We start from the raw sequence: 22,051 nt of genomic DNA, 5'->3' as shown, positions 1-22,051 counted from the left end.
ATATTCTCACTCTGAAGTATGATGATTTCAATATCGACTTTTCTTATTTTTAATGGTAGTTCTCGCCTTTTTGGATGGTAAGTTCTGACTCACAGATGAACCAGCCACAAAGGATCCCCTTGGTATCCATGTTCTCTGCTCTATGAATTGATCCAGAAGATGAAGAAATGGAATCCCCAAGCTTTCCCTGTTAACTCCTAATTTGGGATGATCTGTTTCTTTTTCCATGCATTGGAAAATGAAAATGTAAGGAGTTGGAATAGAAACCAGACTCAAGAAAGAAAAAAAAAGATAGCAGAGGTGACTGGCAATCTGATGTAGTATGTCTCTTGGGGAGGAGGTGTCTAGATCTGAACGTCAGACTAGGACAAAATGTGAACAGAAACAAGTCTATTTTTTCCCTAGGTCACCATAGGGAACCAATCTAACCTATTTATAAGTGATCTCAGGGGAAATATCTTTAAATAGCTATCTTGTCACCATCCTTTTCATCATCTTCCACAATCGCTTTGGGTCTCTGGTCCCTGAGCAGTCTCACACCTGCAAAACAAAGCACAGAGCTGCAATTAAGTGCCTCGGCTTCAGATATTAGACAACCTTGTAGTGCAGAAACAGGAGCTCAGCAACCTAGAAACATTTAGCATCTGTGCTGAGGGAGAGGGTACTGGGTGGCCTTATTTGGCCTTCCCAAGGTGCTCAATGAGGACACCACTCTGGGTGCAAGGGGATGCAAAGCCTGGGAGTCAGAGACAACTTCACCTTCTTTCTTTGGTTTCTGATCCTAAGCCTGCAGTACTGTAGGATGGAAAACATGGGATTTTGGAGTTTAATTGCACTGGGCTTAGTTCAGCCACCCTCTTAATCTCATTTTACATATGAGAAAATCTAAATTTTCTCATATGTAAAATGAGAACACTACTTCTTATTATAAAGTGTTATTGGGTTAACTAAGGTAAATATAACCCACTTAGCAAAGAATCATACTTGTGAACAAGTAAATGCATTTTTCTTTTTCTTTCTCCCTCCCCCCACCTCCACCCCCCAAGTCAACTGGTCATCCTCATAAAATCAATCTTTGAAATATTTTACCAACAACCAGGGAAAATATTAAGCCAAGGTGCTGCACATGCCATTTCCAAATATTAATCCCAGGAAATGATGAGGGTCACATAGTTTAGAGCAAAAAGGGAAAATAAGAAAAATGTAGTGAGTTTTTCCATATAACTGTATAGCTATAATTTAAAAGGGGCTCTTTATTTTGAGACAACTCTTTGCCTTCTTTGGAGGATTAAAATATCTTTTTCTTTTAAAAAATTTTAGACATGTTAGATGATTGTTTCTTCTCATTCTTACTCAAAAAATAAAATAAAATAAAATAAATAAGTTGCTATCCCTCTGTTGGGCCCCATGGTATTTTGTTCTTAAAGAATTTTCTGGTCTATGAAATTCAGAAGTCTGAATTTCTTTTCTGAGCCCAATTTTCTGGGCTGATTAGCTCAGAAAAGTCCAGCCAAGGATGTCAGAATAGTTCTGCTCACCCTATGAAGGGTCAAGTAGGATCATTTTTTAACAAAGGACAGTGGAACTGTGACTGAGGCCAGTCCTGTCCTCCCATTCCAGCCCCCAGTTGAGTCTTGTACCCTTGCCTTGGATCCCTCTCTCCTTCTTCTCGTAATTAGAGGCTCCAGTCCATGAAGCAGTTCATAAAGATCTAAACTTGAGGGAGAAGCTGAGCACCACAAGAGGCCTTTCTATAGCACTGGACTCCATTCAACAATGGCAAATTAATGAAAACTATGTGGTAATCTTAATGACTATTCATTTGATTTAGTTCCTAGTTTGTTCTGATGGGTTCCTTACCAATTAGCTAATATTTATTGGAGGAGAAAAACAATTTCAAGAGTCTGGCTGGAACTAAAGCTTTTGCATAAATCACGTATGAAACACAGTAGGAGATATTCTCTCTGATACCAGCTACATGGAGGATTGGATTTTTATTTGAATTTAAGATAGCCTAGTAGGGGAATGTAGGTTTAGCTATGTTGAATTCTGAAACTTTTCATCCTTCCTTCCTGGATATGTCTTTATATTAAGCTCCATGTAGGTTGATTCAAAATGGGTGAGAGCCTTTATATTCCCAGGTCTTGGTACGCTTTGTGGTTACTTTGGGTATCCTTGACATAGAGGAAGATGAGAATCTGGGCCAAAAGTTGGGGGGTGGGGAGGTCCTGGGATTTCAAGGATAGGAGAAACCTTCTAAATGATAAAGGCTGATGCTTCCTAAAGTGGAGTGGCCTACCCACAGGAGCACATGAGGTAATTTCAAGTTGAAAGTGAACAACCATGCTAAGCGAAATAAGTCAGTCCCCAAAACCAAATGCTGAATATTTTCTCTGAAAGGCGGATGCAAATTTACAATAAGGTGGGAGCTAGAGAAGAATAGAGGTACTTTAGATTAGACAGAGGGGAGTGAAGGGAGGGGAAGGGGTATGGAGGTAGGAGGAATAGTAGAATGAATAGGACATTAATTATATTATGCACATATATGATTCATGATCAGTGTAATTCTACATCATGTACAACCAGAAGAATGAGAGTTATTCTCCATTTATGTATGATGTGTGAAAGTGCATTCTACTGCCATGTATAAATAATTATACCAAATAAAAAAATGATGTGAACCACTGTTTTATACTTGTGTAGCTAAACAGTAATTTTAATGTTTTATAATAAAGTTATATGTTATGATTTGGAGCTTAATTAAATGTCCCCCCTAAGGTCCAGGTATTGAAGGTTTGTTCCCCAGCTTACAGCACTCTTGGGAGGAGATGGAACTTTTAGGAGGTAGGGCCAAGTGGGAGGAAGTTAGGTCATTGTGGGTGTGCCCTTGAAGAGGATATCGGGATGCTGGCCCCTTCCTGTTCTTCTCTCTCTCTTTCTCTTCTCTGCTTCCTGGCCATCATGAGGTGAGTCGCTCTATTGCACCACACCCTTCATGGCATAATATTCTGCTTTTACAGGCCCAAAAGCAGCAGAGTCAAGGACCAAGAACAGAAATCTCTGAAATTGTGAGACAAACTGAATCTTTCCTCCTTTTGTTTTAATTTTCTCAAGTACTTTGTCAAAGTAACAAAAAGCTAACATAGGAGCTCATCAAAATCTTGACTTCATGGATATTATTGTTCAGGATGAGCTTTAAATCAGGAATATATATATATGTTACCACTGCATTGTTGTTCTTGATGCTTTGGTGATTTGAAAATGACCTGGCTATGAGATGCACTGGTCTGGTTTGACTTCTTCCTGATGCTCTGTTCTCTTGGGGGAAGCAGAGCTGTGTCATTGAAGGAAGGTATACTCTAGAGCCAGACAGCTTTGAATTTGGTGATCATTCAACACCAGCTCAAATAACCTATGTAAATCTTAGTTGATTCCCCTGTATAATTGGAGAAAAATTGTGTATTTCCCACAGGATGTGATGCCTCACAATAGAGAGTTAGGCCTGCGCTTGTTCATGCTGTAGTAAGACCTCATGTAAACATTGCTAGACTATTTCCACATTGTAGGAAACACTAGGCAAATACATCCATATTCCCTGGAGGTTCTCAGAGGGCAGTCAACCCTCTGGTACAAGACTTGGGATGTAGCAGGGATTCAGCAAACCTCAGTTCCTCCCTCTCTCTTTAGAGAAGAATTTAGGGAAGTTGACTGCTTGTAAGACTTTGGTGTGTTTTAAGACCAAAGCTGTGAGTCCTGGGTCTCTGAGGGGCAATCAGCCTTGCAGTGAGCTATTTTTGAGCAGGATCCCATGTACAGTACCATCTACAACTGATCATCCACATTATAGACATGTACCTCTGACCTATAGGAGCCAAAGAGAAGGCACCCCCTTGTCCTAACTAACCATCTTAGAAAATATGTTATTACAAGCAAGACAGAGGAGGTGTCACTTTCAAAGGACAAGCCAGTCCCTTTCCTTTGTATTTTAATGTCTGGTTCCCCTAGACTGCCAGATGTTCACAGTTTATGGACCAGTTTTCCATCAGGTTCCTCTTTCATGCTTCTAGCCAAGCTATGCTTGGCTCCATTTGCTACAGACCCCAACTCAAGACTTCCTTCTCTCTTAAGCAATACTTGGTTACCTGGTCCTGACCAATCACCAGCACTCCCTGCCATGAAATCATCAAGATGGGGGTCCTGGCAGACTGTGGACCAAGTTGGGAGCAAGCCTGGAGTTGGCAAGGGAGCCTGAGATACCCTATTGAGGGGCTATTCTGGCAGTTGGAGCCTGTCAAATGAGCTCATTAACCTAGGAGAAGGACGGTGGTTAGCAAGAGACTTAGAAGGGAGATTGAATCCATGTCCAGTGTTCCCTTGCCAAGGGCTAATGAGAGGAGATGTCTCCAGGGTGCATTTGTCTGTGAGTTCCTCCCGACACCCTCATTAGAATCAACATGAGTTTTTCTGCACATCTGCCGAAGGCGCTATCCTTATCAGCTTAACTAGCATTTTGATTACTGCCAAATCTTTAGATACTAAAAGGCTCTTCAAAAACAGAGTACTTCAGCTAATATGCTAATAAAAGCTAGAATCATACAACAATATCTATAATTGCACATACTTAAATGTAAACATTTGCTGACTCAAAAATTTCCATAATGAGTGTCGAGGCTATGGCCATACAGCACCCCTCCAACCCTTACACATGCTGCAGTATTTGATAAACATTTTTGTTTCAATGGGGAAGCTGTTGATTGGGGATTTAGGTAGTGGCATATAGGCAACATCCATTGCCAAGAGATCAGAGTTCAATCAATTTGGAAGTTCCCTGAATCAGCAGGTTTGCACGAAGTAGGAGAATTCTCATCTTCAGATATTGTTTGACCTATCTCAAAGAATATAAGATTAAACAGAAAATGAAGAGGAACTAACATTTATTGAGGACTTTCAATATGCCAAAAGCTCTGCTAAGTGCTTTGACATTTTATTTAAAAGTGTTCTAAGTGCTTTGAGATAGCCGTTATAGCCCCCCTTTTAGGAATGGATGAAATAAAAAAAGTTCTTAGTTGTGTTCATTTTTCAGAGCTTTGAAGGTACTAAGGAGAAGAAAATAAAATCTAGAGTTTTCTTGCCTTCAAAGCCCATGCAAAATTTTATGTAGTCAGATGGCTCCCTGCATGTAAGTATTTTTTTTCTTTCTACTAACTCTGTGGAAGTAAAATAAACACAAGAATGGGTAGAAAATAATCAGTCTCTTTCAGGTACTGCAGAATCATGATTGACAGGTAGAATTTCAAATCAGAAGATAATTATGGAGCACTACTATATAGAAAGGATTGGACTGGCTGATATCAAGGTCAACACCAGAAACATGAGGTGATTGAATCACAACCCAGTCCTCATGAATTCAGCAAACAAGTTGTTGATGTAGGTCAATTTACATAACAGGTATAATAACAGTAATGAGAACAAAAGACCATACTAACAACAATGGCAGAGTCTTGGGTATTTGCATGCCCATGTCCAGTAGAGAGTTAGTTTGGAAAAGAAAAAGCCATCTTGGACTTGAAAAAATGGGTTAACAGAGGCTTTGAGTTGGCTGAGGTCACTGGGACCTGGAAAATATATGTCAGTTTGAGGGTCAGTAAATTTGGGAATGCAGCATGGCTGAGCAGGAGTAGACTTTCCCACCCATCCTTAGTCCATTTCTCCTGAGAATTGTCTATATGCGCCACACTACCTTGCCTCACTCTGTCCCTTATTTGCAAATGAGAAAGCATGTGTTATAATCTGTGTCTTTCTTTCCTTCTCATTTGATTTAAGGACAGAAATATTTAACAGAGGCAAAAAAAAGAAAAAAAAAACAAGAAAATCAATTTAAGTCATACACAATTCTAAAGTAGAATTTCCCATATTGCAGCAAAACCTATAGAATGAGTAGACTAATAGGAAACAGGAAAAAAAATCATGGCAATGGATCAGAGTTTGCTCATCTGGGTTACATAAGTCAAAATAATTACTTTGATGCAAGACTTATCAGATATTTTATTATTGCATCAACGAATGCAGCTCTACCATGGAAATATCACCATGTAACAACTCCTTCTTCCTTTGGTTAAGTGTTGGAATGGATAAATTGTAACTATTGGCTATTATTCTTAAGTCATTTACACCAAGGTCTCTGTACTCCTTTTCCAATAGCAAATCTACTGTGAAAAAAGAAAGGATTTTGCCCCTGGCTTGCTCTCCATGTTAGAGGCTGGAGAGTGGCTTCTTCCTTCAAGTCCTGCATGAGGTAGGAGAGTTGTGCTCAGCAACCTCTGTTGACTGAAGTAAAAGACAAATGAGGGAAGGAAGAGGCTAATGCAGATCCTGCCCAGGCAAGTGATACAAGGAGTCATGGGAACCATCCTTCTCTCTGAGTGAGTTATCTCGTGGTTTACAATTTGCCTACCTGTGAGTGAGTTTTGGAAAATGTGTGTTAATTCTGCTCCAGGACCAAATATTTAGTTATTATAATCCCCTACCTAGAATATACACAAGGGGAAGACAAAAACTTTTTTAAGTTTTGTTTTCTAATGTATGTCTAGCACTCCCAACAGTGCCTAGCGCATAGTAGGTTCTCAATAAATACTGAGGGAGTAAAGGCTGAAGACTTTGCCATTTGTGGTCACTTGAACTCATCACTTTGGCTCAAATACTCTTCGCCCAGTTATTCCCATGTACTCTCCCACACTCCCCATTCAGGTCTCTGTTTCAATGTCCCCTCATGAGAGAAGTCTTCCCTGCATCCCTACTCAGGAAGCAGTCTCTAGCTCTCTCCCTCTTTCCATACCCACCTTTACTTTTCTTCCTAGCATTTATCCCTAGGAGAGATTCTATTGTCTGTTTGTACGATTATGATTATGATTAATATTTTGATACCAGGGATTGAATCCAGGGACACTTTACCACTGAGCCACATCCCCAGCCCTTTTTATTTTTTATTTAGAGATAGGGCTTCATTAGGTTCCTCAGGCTGGCTTTGAACTCCTGCCTCAGCCTCCCAAGGATTATAGACATGCACTATGGTGTCTGGCTAACTCTATGATGATTGACTTTCTTGCAGTATTAGTGCCTAGAACACAGCAAGGATTTAATAAATATTCATTAAAATACTGAGGGTTGTTTGAGGATTAGACTTCTGCCTGTTCTAAACTTCTTGTGTTATCATTATAATTTATTATGTTAAAAGATTACATGTAGTCAGAGCTCAGAAAGGCTGTTTACTAGAAATGGGTGTGGATATAAGTGTGTGTGTGGGGTGGGGTTGGGGAGAAATACTGCTAAACATGACCAGGTGGGGTCACATACATTTTGATATACAAGTAAGTAGGTAAGTGGTGAAGAAGGAAGGATGGATGAAAGGAAAAAAGAGTTGGAGGGGCTGGGGATGTGGCTAGAGTGGTGGTGCACTCGCCTGGCATGCCTGCGGCCCGGGTTCGATCCTCAGCACCACATACAAAGAAAGATGTTGTGTCCACCGAAAACTAAAAAATAAATATTAAAATTCTCTCTCTCTCTCTCCCCATCTCTCACTCTCTCTTAAAAAAAAAAAGAGTTGGAAAGAGAGGATGAGTGGGATGAAAGGAAGGGAAGGACAGAGAACACAAATTTCATGGAACTTGGGACTCGTCCCTCTAGCTTGCCTGAATATCTAAAGGCCCTGACCTCTTTTGTCATGGTGTCTTTTTCTGAGATGTCTTTTTCCTACTTTATTAAATTAAATAATGGAATGCTGGGTGTGGTGGTGAACACTGGTAATTCCAAGAGATTGAGGCAAGAGGATGGAGAGTTCAAAACCAGCCTCAGGAAAAGTGAGGTGCTAAGCAACTCAGTGAGACCCAGTCTCTAAATAAAATAAGAAACAAGGGCTGGGGATGAGGCTCAGTGGTCGATTGCCCCTGAGTTCAATCCCCAGTACCCCCTCAAAAAAAATTAAACAATGGAAAACTCTTAATAACAATCAAATCTTATCTCCTTCCAAAAGTGGAACTTCTGCATTCATATGATGCTAGAAGTCCAAACCACCCCATAGTATAGTAAAAACCTGGTTAAAGCCGGAGAGGCTTGGATTTGAACTCCAGCTGTTCTACCTAGTAGTGTTTAACCTTGATTGATTCACTTATTTATCTGGTCATTCTATCATTAGTCGAACCAGTTAATCAGCCATCCTTCTATCCATCCTTCCATCTATCCATCTCATCCAGGTAAGACTTTAAACTGTCTGACAAGTGAATTAGATTGTCTCTCTGTTTCTCTTCTATAAAGGGAGGTAAAAGCTACTCTGTTACATTACTCAGTAAACGTTTTAAAATCCATGATACAAGCCATATCTAACATTTTGTGGGTTCTCAGTAAATATCAGTACATCTCCCACTTGCAATTCTCCATACAAAACCATCTGCATCTCTCTCTCTCTCTCTCTCTCTCTCTCTCTCTCTCTCTGTCACACACACACACACACACACACACACACACACACACACACACACACACAGTCTCACACTCTAATCATCATGAGTGTACACATTTTATTTCCTAACTTGCATATAAAGTTCTCAGGGACAAGAACTATACCTCATACAGAGTCTCCCTTATAGCCTGGATTATAAACACAGATCAGTAAGGTTTTCTATTGCATACATAATAAGATAGCTATCAATATTTCTGCATTTCTCTTTCTTTCCTCCCTTTCTCTCTCTCCTATTTTGAGAACTTGGTCAATGAGTCCATGTGACTTGGGAGGATCAGCCATCAGTTACTGGACACACGATCAACTTGAGATGGGGAAAGGTATTTCACCAGTTCTCAAGGACCCACTGACATTTCTGTTTCACTGGCTCAGTGAATTTGACCAGCTCTGCTGAAGCAGGAGTAATCTCCAAGCCTTTGGCATCTCCAGGTCATCCCCCAGGGAACTGCCAATGAAGATAAATCTGAGAGGCAGCAGTAAATGTGACTCCTCCCTAGAGCACTTGGGCAAGACCGAGCTTGCTGGGCAAGGACAAAGGCCATGTCCTGGCACCTCCAGATGGTCAGGCTCCCGATCCATTCCCACCACCTCCTGCTCTTTTACCTGCTGCATAGGGGGGCACGTGCAAGGCAGGTGTGTCTTATCTCCTTGGCCTTTTCTGTTCCAGGTCAGAGTTATGAAGAGCTAGGTTTATTTTGCCCTTAGGATGTCTGTCCTGAGCATCATATCTTTTAAGTAGATGTTCTGAAATCACACCTGCATGAATAGGGGAACAGAGAGACAGAAGCAGGGTCAAGTGAACATATCCCATATAGAAGGGTTGTGCATAAACACAGCACATACACCTGGTGAAGGTAGTCAAGGTTGCTTTCCCAAACTTATTTTAATAAATGAAGTTTTCTTAGTGTAAGAATAATACTTACACAGACTGCACTAGGAACATCCTCTATACAAAGGGGTTTGCATGCCTGATTTCATTTTAGCCTCATAAATCCCTGAGGGATTTAGTATTACCACCACCATGATCTACCTAAGATGATAGGTGAGATAAAGAAAGGACTCAATTTATTCCATTTCCTAGGTGTTGCACGGGGATTGAGCCTGGATTTTTTTTTTTCTCCAAAGCTCATCTTCCTTAGCCGGGGGGTCATTTTCAGTTCTGCAAGTTCTGTGCCTCACACTTCCACCCTTAGACCTTAATTATTGCCCTACCTCACCTATTTGCCTTCTCACCTCTGTTCTGCAGGTGAAAATTTTCTCCATCATTTAATAATGCTCTAAAAATCAGAACTCACTACCCAGACCCAGTTTCCCTGGTTCTTAATTAGAACTTCCATTTTGATGTTCCTTCCTTTTCCTTTACTAACAGTGCTGGAAATCAAACCCAGGGTCTCAGGCATCCTAGGCAAGTGCTCTACAATGGAGTTCCATCCCAGCCTGTGATGTTTCTTCTTACTACAGATTTCAGGTGTGTCTGGACTGTTATTTCTTACACATATGAAAGTTCCTTCATAGAAATATGTTTCATTTATTTTGTACCCCCTCAAAGTATGTTGTGAATAGAAATGACATTAAGGAAATGACCAAGAGTGAAGGAAAAAGAGACCAAGCAAATAAAGTTTTTGAGCATAAGGGAGTGTCACATGTCACATCTAAGGTCTCATAGAGAGACATGTTAGTTGTTCATCAAACTGCTCCATGTTTTTCCTGGGCATGGAGCGGATTATATTTCCAGCCTCCTTTGTAGTCAGGTATGTCCTGTGATTGACCCACATTCATCTCCCCACTAATCCTCCTTTCTGATGCCTTATGCCTGCTGGATGTTGATGAGCATGATGGCTTTGGAAGTTTGTGGTGGCTTTATTCACTGTCTGTTGATAATATCAGAGCCCATCAGCTGGACCCCCGATGACTGGAGCAGAGCATGACTTTCTGTCCCCAAAGTCCACTCTCAGTGAGTGAAAAATACTGTATTCTAAATATAGTTCTGTTTTAATCCACTATTATTTTATTTAAATACCCAATATTTAAAGAGAAATGTGTTAGGACCAACATGGTCCAGTGGAGGTGGTTCCCCTTCACAGCTGTGGGAGGTGGCTGCGCTGTCCGTTACCTGGTATAAAAGGCGGGATGTGCAGGGCGGGTGTATCTTTCCTCCTTGGTTGTTTTTGGTCTGACTCAACATTCAGGTTTGTCTGTGTGTTCTTCCCCTTTCTTGGCTTCTTTTTGAGATCACAGTCCTTAATGAACTGTTCTGAAAGATCATCTGCTTTTGACAGGATATGAAGCAAAAAAAAAAAAAAAAAGAAGAAGAAGAATATAACATGAGTAAGGGTTAGTCCCACACTGGGAGCAGAGGTCATTTGTTCTGAAAAAGAAAAATGTTTATTATTTTTGCCTCTTCCACAGAGAACTTGAGTAGACTTACAGAATGGTCTACTCAAGTACAGACTAGAATAGAGAGAAATGAAAACTGGAATTCTGTGAAACCCCCAATTAAGAGAATTTGAAAAGCAAGACAAAGAAGAACTTCAAAATATGGTTGGGGAGATCTCAGCATGGGTTTACATGGGTTTCTGACTGGGTAGGCTTCCTGTACTAATGCTCAATTTCCTTTGCCCAAGGCTTGCTCTCTTTAGACACCGCAAGGGTCAGCATGGAATCTGCAGCTCCCTTGATCTTGGGAAGTTTCCCTGGGGTGCTCAGTAAATTCCCGACTCTCTTTCGCTTTTGGGACAGTCTTGTCCTCCTGATGGTTCACACGGGGGTTCCACCACTCATCTTTCTTTTCCCTGGCCTGGCAGATCTCCTATTTCCCATCCTAGCCCCAGCCCTTTTGTCTTCTTCTGCATCTCTTTCTTTTTCTCAGTCCCCTCAGGACCTCAGGAGAGCCTTTGGAGTCCAGCAGCTACCTCACTTCATCAGATCATCACTCGTGGCCCCTGAAGGTTGTTACTGCTCGCCTTCATCCTTCTGTCACCAGCCCTCATTCACTGCTCCCAATGATTAATCTGTTGCTCTATTCGCATCTTCCCAGACATTAGGGAGTAGATGCTTTCATGCAATTTTATTCTTAATGGCCTCTCCCTTCAATAAGTGCATGTTGAATGAGAATCAGCCATGCCACGTCCAAGTCCTAACTTTCTCATTTGTCAATTGTGGGAGCGTGGCCTTAATTTGTAGAAACTTTAATAGACTCTCAATACTTAATGCAAGGACAATATTAAATCAGTGTGTGAATGTGTGTGTGTGTGTGTGTTTGCTCATGTTAGCAAAGCATCTGATACATTTGATATATTCCACATGTTTTAATAAAATGTTCCCTCTGCCAGGGCTCAGCCCCTAAATTTCCACCAGGCCCAGAGGAAGGCCCCCTCTTCGTCAGTCTTTCCATGCAAACCCCAGTCCTGTGTGTCCTTTCTCATTTTCTGAATAGTCACAGAATTTTTGCTCAGGTAACACCTTCAAAGTTGTTAAAGGTGACAAATGATGAAGCCTGAGCGTGAATCAGCAGGAAGCCTCTTCTGGCCTTAGAAATGAAGATGAAGATGGGTGAGGAATTTACTGATGTAGTTTTGATTTGTTCAGGTCTTCTCTTCCCTTTTTTAATGATAGCATCTTGTCTTTCATCTCCTTAGCAGCAATAATTAAATGTTTGCTGAATATATGTTTGAATGAATGGACTCCAACATGTTTAGCGTAAGGAGACATTCTGTTAGGATTCAAAGAAGCCAATTCCACAAAAACAACCAGGTTATTTGTCCTCTCTGGAAACTCTGAGCCATGACCTGAATGCAGTCTGGCTAGATCTACAAATGTGAAGGAACATGGGGGACATTCAGAGGTTAACTGGATCTTTCAGATCCCTGCCTCTCCCTCCCTCTCCTCTTTCCCTCTTTCCCCTCCTCTTTTTCTCTTTCCTTCTCTGTTTCTTTTTTTCAGTAAAATATTCAGGTAAATTTCTTGGAAACATTGAAAATTAAATAGGTCAAATCTCTTCATTTTAGTTTATGGATCTGGACATTTGTGGATCTGTCATTTGTTCATTTATAAAATTAATGTTTATTAAAGCTCCTAGTGTATTCCAGGCCCTGCTAGAGTCTAGGAATAAAAAGGACAGGTAGATTGCTCTTGCCTTCAAGTTTTATGGTTTATTGAGCAAACAATGGAAACAACTATTTCTAAAACAATTATCCTTTGTTTTAGAAAATTCAATATGCCTGAGGAAACCACCATCACTTGGTAACTGTACATTAGTATGCCTGTATTATCAAAAGGTCAGTATACATAACCCCCAAATCAAATAACATTATTTTCCTCAGTCACATGCATAATAATAAACATTTACTTTACCTAAAAGATTTTGATAATTTCATTCAATCATCTCCATTTAATAAACATTTATTGAAGTCAAACTATGTATGAGGCATCGGATTATACGAAGTTTATATATACAATAAAAAGGCTGTAAAGAAGCCTTTACTGAGTATCACTTATGTTCTAGGTGATTCCATGTCATTCCAGCACACAAGATTGGCCAGCAGTTTTTCTGATTCATCTCTGCCTGTACTTTCCTGGTTGTTTAATTCCAAAAGAAGCCTACCAAAACAGTGTACTATTAATCCCCAATTTGCAGATAAGGAAAATGAGGTTCAAAATGTCAAATAAAAGGCAGAAGGAGGCACTGATGGCAGGTTATGGGATCAGAATTAAACCTGGGCTCTTGGAATTGTGAGTCTTCATATGCCTGGTTAAAAGAGCAGTTCTTAAAACATGTTCTCCCACAGCACAGTTAATTTCTCCCATATTGTACATACCATAGGTAGGAATGAATGAATTACTGAATGAATGAATGTTGCCTAGAATGGGTGTTGCCCAGCTGTGGGGTCTCTGGGGGTGCAGCCTGGCAATGTACCTGTCAGGGGTGTGGGCCACCATTTGACCCTAAGGCACTACTCTGCACAAGTACATAGAGCAAGACATTTGCTTCAGTTTATACTTTAACTTCAATTGCATTTTTCCCCACTTTTGGAGAAATTCTGAACATAAAATATCTTGATGGCAAATGGGGAGTGGGAAGAGGAGGGGGGAGTCATAACCGGGTGAGGCATAAACAAAGGCTATAAATATGCAAAAGGCCCATCCATCAAAAGTCTGAGTGTCTCATTGTTAGAGATGGGTAGAGGCAGAAATGTTTCTGGTATTTTCATTACAAAGGTTATGCAAAAAGTCAGTTCTGGAAAGGAAACACATTGACAATAAAACAGAAAAAGGCTATTTAAAATTCTGTCTTGATAGGCAAAGAGAGATATTTGAAATATTTTATTGGCACTGCACATGGGGTGTAAGTGTGCCAGGAAATACTGGAAACAATCTCTACTGCCACATCCCATTTATTGCCTCAAAAATGCCTTGCCTGGGACTCTAAACAGACCCACAAAAGAGGACAATGCTTCCTCTTTCTCTCTCTCTTTAACTCTAATGAACCTGTCCCCAGTGCTTCAGCTAATATTTCATGGCAGACCCCACAGACCCATGGCTATTTGCCCATCCAGCTGGTGTTGGCTGTCACCAGAAGGCACAGTCCATCAGGTTTCAGGGGCCTCTTTTCTGACTTGCCTGCAAGCTGTACGGCAGAGACACCCCTTTCTGACTTCCATGAGTGACATTCGCAGTGGAGCACTTACCCAAGTGTCTGTAACGAGGGTCTAGTTTGTCTAGTCTGTCTTCTGAGAGCTCCAGGGGCTGCATTTGCTCAGTGGACATCATCAAAGGAGAGTGGGTGTGCTTCTTATACTACAGGTGTGTAAGAAACAGTCCGTAAGGGTGCCTTTGGCTCATCCACTCATTCACTCATAAAATAAATATATTTTTTGAGCACTAACTATTATTTCCCAACTCAATCTTATTTTTTAAGACTGCTTCTTATACTTAGGTATGAAACTTTAAGCCCAAATAAGATGGATCATACACCCACCCATGGAGGCACACAGATTTATTTGCTAAATGTCATATATCAAATGTTCAGTATTTTTCCTCTTTCAGAGATATTTTAAGAGTTTCAGAATAAATACCTAGACCGATTCTGAGTTAGAAATGAGTTAGCTCAGAGTTATAGAAAATCTTTTTTTTAATTTTAAATTTATTTATTCATTCTAATTTGTCATACTTGACAGCAGAATGCATTTCAATTCATAGTACATATATAAGCACAATTTTTCATGTCACTGGTTGTTCAGAGTCACACTATTTTGTGTCTTCATATATGTACTTAGGGTAATAATTTCCATCTCATTGTACCATCTCTCCTAACCCCTCTCTTCCCCTCCCTCCCCATTGCCCTATCTAAAGTTCCTCCATTCCTCCCATGCTCCCCCCACATCCCCATTATGGATTAGCATCCACATATCAGAGTAGAAAATCTTGATTGAACTTCACCTGTATTTTGTCAGCTGAATCCTGCAAAATAAGATTATGTCTGTTTCACAGATGAAGAAACTGAGGCTCACAAAGTATACCTAATTTACTTAGTCATGCATCTATTAAATTACCAAGCCTAGATCCAAATCAAGTTCTACAGACTTCACTAGACACATCTCTTAAAAACAAAGTGAATTATTGAATCCAAATTTAACCAGGCTTCTAGTTTTCTACCATTCTATCTCATAACTATTAAGTAATGAGAATGCTTCCCAGTCCATATTATGAGGGTGGTTGAGTTGTGCCAGGAGAATATTTAGGCCTCAGATGGATCTTCACTATATTCTCCCTAGGGATTCCTGACATGAGAGCAAGTCTCTCTGCCTCCCCTTATCCTCCATCTTTCCTGAACCACAAATCCATTTGAACTTCCAGAGCCATTAGATATAGTCATTGCCCAGGAGGAGTGAAAATCCAGAATGGACATGTGTCAGGTCTGAATGAAAAATGCATTAGCTGAGATTTATAGGAAATCTTCATTAGAGACTGTTCAAATTCTGTTTCTTAAGTTCCTTTCTGAGGTTCTCTGATAATTAGCACTCAGGTCCTACAATAGCAAGAATGGTGGGGGAGGAACAAATAAGATTAAATTGGCTCAGCTGATCTTCTTCTCTTGAGATTTTCTGGACCTGTGGTGTGCAGAGGAACACAAAGACCAATTGTGCTAACATTTCAAGGCCATAGAATAAGTTCAACTCAGTTGTCTTCTGAGGAATTAGCCATTGTTCTCAGGAAAGGCTGGAGGGCCTCTCTCCCTGTGAGCTGAGATCATTGCATAGCAGATGGAGCCATTAACTGATCACTTGAGCCTGGCTTTTAGTGTCACTCTGGGCAGACTGATTGTATGTGACTTCAGCAGAAATCAATGCCGACCATTGTTCTTAATGTATATATAGACATGGCCAACTCCCCGGGACCATAAAGAAGTGTGCTGTTATCTCGGGTAGCCCCTACCTCCATCTTTAATGATAAGAGCTATGGGAAACCACTTAGAAGGGGGCTCTATGCTGAGGTCTCAAGGAAAAGTTACAGCCTCAGATGGGGAACTTTGCACCTAAATAACCCATCTTTCTCTTCTCTGGGAAGTCATGGGTCCAGTCATAGCCGTTGTACAGAAAATCACCCCAGGGAAGATTTGACGCAAATAGTTATGCACTCATGGTCAAAGCCATCATTTGATCTTGGAGTTCTGGTCTTATCTGGTGATTGTTCTTTTTCTTCTCCCCAACTTAAGGTAGCTCTTCTTCATGCTTGGGTCACAAGGCTGCCCCCAAGTGTCCAATAGCTGATTATTTAATTTGAACACAGGCTTTCAAGTCAATAAACCTAGGTTAAATGTCAGATCAGTTAGTAACTAAAAAGCTATGTGACTTTGATGAAGTTGCTAAATATTAATGATGAGGTGAGGGTAAATGGCGCCCCAGCCCAATATAGTCATTTTTACCCTCTCTCCCTGGAAGCTATGATGAAAATTGCAAGACTAGCTTCTTTGTTATTCCCCTATAGACTGACACTCAGGGACATATGGGCCCTCTCTTCTCTGCCCCTCCCCCCCCCCCCGCACAATTGCCATTTTTACTCAGTTTTCTTATTTGCAAAACAGAAATAATAACTGCCTCATAGAGTTCCTATGTAGTTCACTGCTTAGCACATTGTACTCGCTCTTCAAGAGATGATAGCTCTTATCATGTGCCATTTTCTACACCTCACTAGATAGCTTTGTATGTGGAAAATTCTAAGAAACAATTGAACCTTTTGTTTTCAACAATTCAAATGCAGTTTCATCCCAACAAAGCAGCCCTGACAGCACCAGAGCAGAGAGGGAAGAACCTGCCCCAGGTTGATCAGTTCCACCATTAGAGGGCCCCGGACATGCTAGGGCAGCTAGAGATTCCTCATGAGACTGACAGGGGCTACCTCTGCAAGGAGGCTGTATCATCCATGGGGAAAACAAACACTGTTTTAAATCAGTGGGAACAAGCAGGACTATTTGCAAGAGGGGTTGAGAGAGGATTTCCAGATTTGAAATTCAAAAATATTTTCTATCACAAAAATTTCTCATGTTTGGTGGAACCCATTCTGCCCATGGGGTTATGTCATTGTGACCTTCCTCTCAGAAACTCCATAAAGAACAAGTACTTGGAGGGCAGAGCTATTTGAAAGTGTACCCTCTTATTGATCATTGCACAGTATTTGCCTGTTGAATGTCAGTTTGAGGCCACCACCTGCTCCACTCCCCACTTGCCTTCTCAGAGAGAAGGGTGCTCTTTATGAGCAAACCATTGTAAGACCTGAGCCTATTTCTTGATCTAAGAAAGAGGATATTCCTAATTCCAGCTCTCGACTCTTCCCTGCTTTCCTCTTTGATTCATTCTCCCCTCCAAGCAGGCATCATACAGGGACCTGCCCTAGTCACATGATCCAGGGAAGTGTCCATCATCTTCCTTAGCAGCTTCCTATCATTTGGGGACTAGGGAGGTACCAGTTCCCTTTATATCTAAGGTTCTCTGGGTCTTCAGATTGCAACACATAAGCTAGGGCATTCAGTGGTACTTGTTGATGGAGACTTTACATTTGGGGTTGTTCCATAATTGTCTCTAGTAGAAAGATTTGTTACCCTTCATTATCTCTTGCCTTTTCTGGTTCAGCGTGGTCTCTGAATTTTAACACTGACACAGTGGTGGCTTGTTCTGCTCTGTAATTGTCAATTTGAGGCCACCTACCCTCACCTGATGAGCTTGAAGTCAAATGTGCTGTGGAAATGAGGGCATTTTTATTATATAATACCCCTAAGGTGCCTTAGGGAGCACCAGGGATTGCACACATTATTTCTGCAGCTAAATATGAATCTTCACACTGAATGGCAGCAAGCACAGACCCTATGAAGATTCCAATCCTTCCAGGTCAGGTTTGGCTACCAAATAACTTTATGTTGAGCTTCACACAAACAGCATCAGATTTTTTTTTTTTTTTTGGTTTTCAGAAATTTTCACATTTCTTAATTAGAGAATAAAGGATTGTGGATCTGTACTCTTTTCTTGGGTGTTGGTTTGGGAGAATAAGCAAAGCATGTACAAGAAAGAGATCAGGAATTGTGATTTCAGGATCTGAGGAGGGTTTGTAGGGCCCCAGATGCTAAACTCTTACAACTTCCTGACTAATCCTTTTCCCAAGAAACAAAGCCTTTCTTTTCACAGAGACACTTGTAAAAGCAAATAGGACTGAGAGAGAAGATCTAAAAACAGATGTCACAGTTCTCAGCAAATGTTAATGGCAGAAGTCACCTAACATTTTGAGAAGAGCAACTGAAAGGGCTAAGGAACTGGATGCCTGGGTAGGATCCCCAAGAAGTTGCCGGAGGGCAATCCAGCCTGCAGAAACTTGAGGACCTGTTTTGCCGAGACCAGCTTCCATCATCTCAGGCTAGTTCTTTTTCAGGGGGATTACATGCTATCTCTGCAGCTGCAGAAGATTAGTGAGTTCAGTTTGAGGTCAGAAGTTGGTCTGGGAACTTTTTCTTTTGAGTCTCAGTAGCTTTCTCAGTTGCATGTAAGAATATACGGCTTAACTCATGGGCAGAAAATTCCTATCTGTAAACCTCGGATGCTCGGAGGCAGAAGCAAATGCTGGGTTGCTTGTCCCTCTTTAACTTGGTGAATTTGTGAAATCCATGTGTTCTCTTGAAAAACGTGGCTTTCACATCTGAAAATAGGGGATGCTAGTGCCTGAGAGTATTAATAATATAATATGCGGATAGCACCCAGCCCAGGACCCAGCACATGCTAACACAATCATGAGACTGAGCTGCCTTCTTTGTACTCTTAGTCTTGTGATTATGATGCCTACATCTATAACTATCTAAATTGATTTTCAGAATAATCTCATTCCACACCTGGCCTTCTCTAAAGCTGTTAATAAGATTAGAACATTTCAAGGCACAAACCAATGACAGAACACCCACTTTCAGATCTTGGGAACATAACGATTCTCTGTAGCCAGTGGATACTTGGGTGAGATGGTGGTATTTTAAAGAATATCCTAAAAGTAATCAGGTCTAGATGTACTTGATGCAATCAAAAGTTTCAACAATGACAACCATCACCCAATGTGCTGTCTTGTTATTGCCCCCTCTGGCTATGTATAATTTATATCCTTTGCTACCCCCCCTCTTTAACCTTAGAAATTCAGGCCAAAGAGTATGACGTTTAAAAATCAAATTTGTTCACTGAGAAGACCTAAATCCACAGTATTCCTCAAGGAGTGACTTGAAGTAGGGCATGCAGATGGTTTTGGATAAGTGTACTTTGCCCAGCCTGATAAGCTGAGACTCCTTGTGCTGTGTGAATACGCAGACACACACAACGCTCATCTTAAAATTTACAATGTAGTTTGCGAGGGTACAGGCTTTCACAAAACTCAGGACCCCACATCCCTTGGAAAAAATGACATGAAAGTAATGACTTCTGTTCCCCACCACGCCTCAGCTTAGCCATGCTCCATATAAAGCCCAACCCCAGTGCCACCAGCTACAACCTTCTTTGTCCCAGCAACTACAAAGAAGCTGTAACTTATTGGAAACTTGCCTTGCTCATCACAAAAATTTGTCAAGAAAAAAATCCAAAGCACTTACCAATCTGTGAGGGCCCCGGGATGAGAAGGCCAGAGATAGGAGGAGGCTTTACTATTCACTGAGGCTGGCTGGCTGCTCTGCAGCAGAGGCTGCTGCTGCCCCGCTCCAGCTCCTCTTATCTAGGGACCAGCTGCTGTTGTTGCTATGGGGATGCTCTGCTTCTCAGGCTCCAGGGCAAGGGGGATGGAGAAGGAGAGAGGACTAACCTCGCCTTAGTGGGCACTGCTCTCAACAGAAATAACTGAATATTAGAAAAGTACAATGCACCAAATCCTGCGTTAGGTTTCCAGTGTGCAAACCAGAGAAATTCCAATGAATCAATTACATCCTTAAACCCCCCTAACAATCCAGCAATAGTTTTATATTTTCTTTTTTGCCTGATATTGCAAATATGGAAACTGAGGCACAGAGTGGTTAAGTGACCTTAACCTAACGTTGATACAGCAAATTTTAAATTGACCTTCAAACAATTTAAATTTCAGTTCAGCAGACTTTTGACCACTCCTACTGTATCTTAGAATAATATGATGATGAGTAAAGGAAAAGTAATAATAGCAATCGCTATTATTGTTGACATGGTGTTAATATTCCCATGCATCAGGTACTTTTTCAAACTCTTCACGTGTATCAACTCATTTAATACTCAAACAACCGTGTGAGATGAGAGGCTGTCATTCCCCATTATAATGATGAGGAAGCTGGAACTCAGAGTGATTAAATCATCTGCCCTAAGTCTCACCACTACTAAATGCTAGGTTTGGGGTTTGAACCTGGCAATTGGATGCTAAGTTCATGCTTTTAACCACTTTGCAACACTGATCACCAGTGCATTCCAAGTAGCACAACGGCAAAGAAGGCAACTCTTTGCTATGCAGGTTGGGACGGGGAAGCCAGGAAAAGTTGGCTCCTTCAAAGGAACTGAACCAAATGTTCCAGTATTAGGAATGCACATGTGGTATGCACCCTTTGGAGCCAAAGAGTGCCTAAACAAGGGTGCAGGGGAAGAAATCTTGCTATGAGCTATCTGTGCTGATTGGAGGAGCTGCAGTTCATAATCATTGCTCTGGGCATCTTTATGCAGTGAGGACAGTCCCAGAGATCAGGTAGGGATCAGCACTGACAGAAAGGAAGGGCTTCAGACCCCTGAGGGTAGCCCAGATACCACCCACTGATGCCCAAGAGACGTCTTTTCACAGATGACATCTGATCACTATCAAGCACATTGTTTCCTTCCTGGAGGTCACATGCAGTACAGGTCTTGGGCAGCCCCTTTCCCCTGCTTGTCTCTGGTAATGGGTGACGGATGCTTCCCTTCCACTGATGAGCCTGTAAATAACAGAACTGGAATCACAGTAAACTAGTTCGAGGTTGACTTGCAGGGTTAGGATTTCTTCAGAGGCCTTGGTAACAAGTTGGCAGGAAGTGGGCATCCTTGTCTGATTCACTTGGTTGCTTTCTTTTTGGAACCTTCTAGAAGGAAATGGAGGCTGTCCAAAGGCACTACTCCTGGTTAGGAAGAAAGGCCCAGGTTCTGTGGGACAGTGCCTAGATACAACCCTCTGTGCCCGGCTTCCTGCTTCATCTTGTCCAAAGCCTTTTGGCCACTGAGTGAGCAGCGTCTTCATTCAACCTCAGTGGAAAAGATATCCTTTCCTCCTGAATGCTTAACTTCTTTTTAAGTGTCACCTTTCTGAAATAATGGTAGAGCCACATACATGTAGTTGTAAAGAATAATAGCTGAAGAACATTCGTACTGTTCTCCCAATAGCAACAGCTTGAACACTATAGTACATTATGGAGACCTGAATAATGACAAGGAGACAGGCAGAAACAGAGGCTTTCCACCACCACAAGCCTCTCCCATCTTGCCCTTAAAGAGGCACCCCAGTCTCCTTCCTCCTCACCTTCTCTAGCACCACCGATTCCTTAACACTTGCCCACTGCTTATCTGTTCTCCACTTCTTTAATGGTGTTATTTCAAAAAGGTTATAAAAATGGAATCATAGTGTGTAATCTTTTGTGTTTTTCTTTTTTCATCACTCAACTTTATTCCCTGGAGATTCATCCAGGTTGTTGCCTGCATCAAATGTGTGAGTGTGTGTGTGTGTGTGTGTGTGTGTGTGTCACAATTTTTTATATCTCTGGTTATATACAAAGTATATTCACACCAATTTGTGTCTTCATACATGTACTTTGGATAATAATGTCCATCACTTAAATGTGTTCCTTTTTTTTATTGCTGAGTAGTATTCTAGGGTACACACCAGTTTGCTCTATGTACCTGTTGAAGAACATCTGGATTATTCCTAATATTTTGCTGTTACAAATAAAGCTGCTATGAATATTTGTATAGGGGCTTTTGTATGAACAAAATTGTTCATTTCTCTGGTGTGGAAAACCAGAAGTGCCAGTTCTGGCCATTGCAT

General features: G+C 41.2%; 1 pseudogene; it reads right to left on the bottom strand.

Moving 5' to 3' along the window:
* Positions 1–460: 460 nt before the first annotated feature.
* On the bottom strand, positions 461–14,284 carry LOC143642347 (protein phosphatase 1 regulatory subunit 17-like; annotated as a pseudogene).
* Between the last annotated feature and the right edge of the window lie 7,767 nt (positions 14,285–22,051).

This window comes from Callospermophilus lateralis, chromosome 11 (assembly GCF_048772815.1).
Source record: "Callospermophilus lateralis isolate mCalLat2 chromosome 11, mCalLat2.hap1, whole genome shotgun sequence".
Classification (NCBI taxonomy): domain Eukaryota; kingdom Metazoa; phylum Chordata; class Mammalia; order Rodentia; family Sciuridae; genus Callospermophilus; species Callospermophilus lateralis.
The sequence above is the reverse complement of the archived record's forward strand: the minus strand, read 5'-3'. Positions and strand labels throughout refer to the sequence as shown.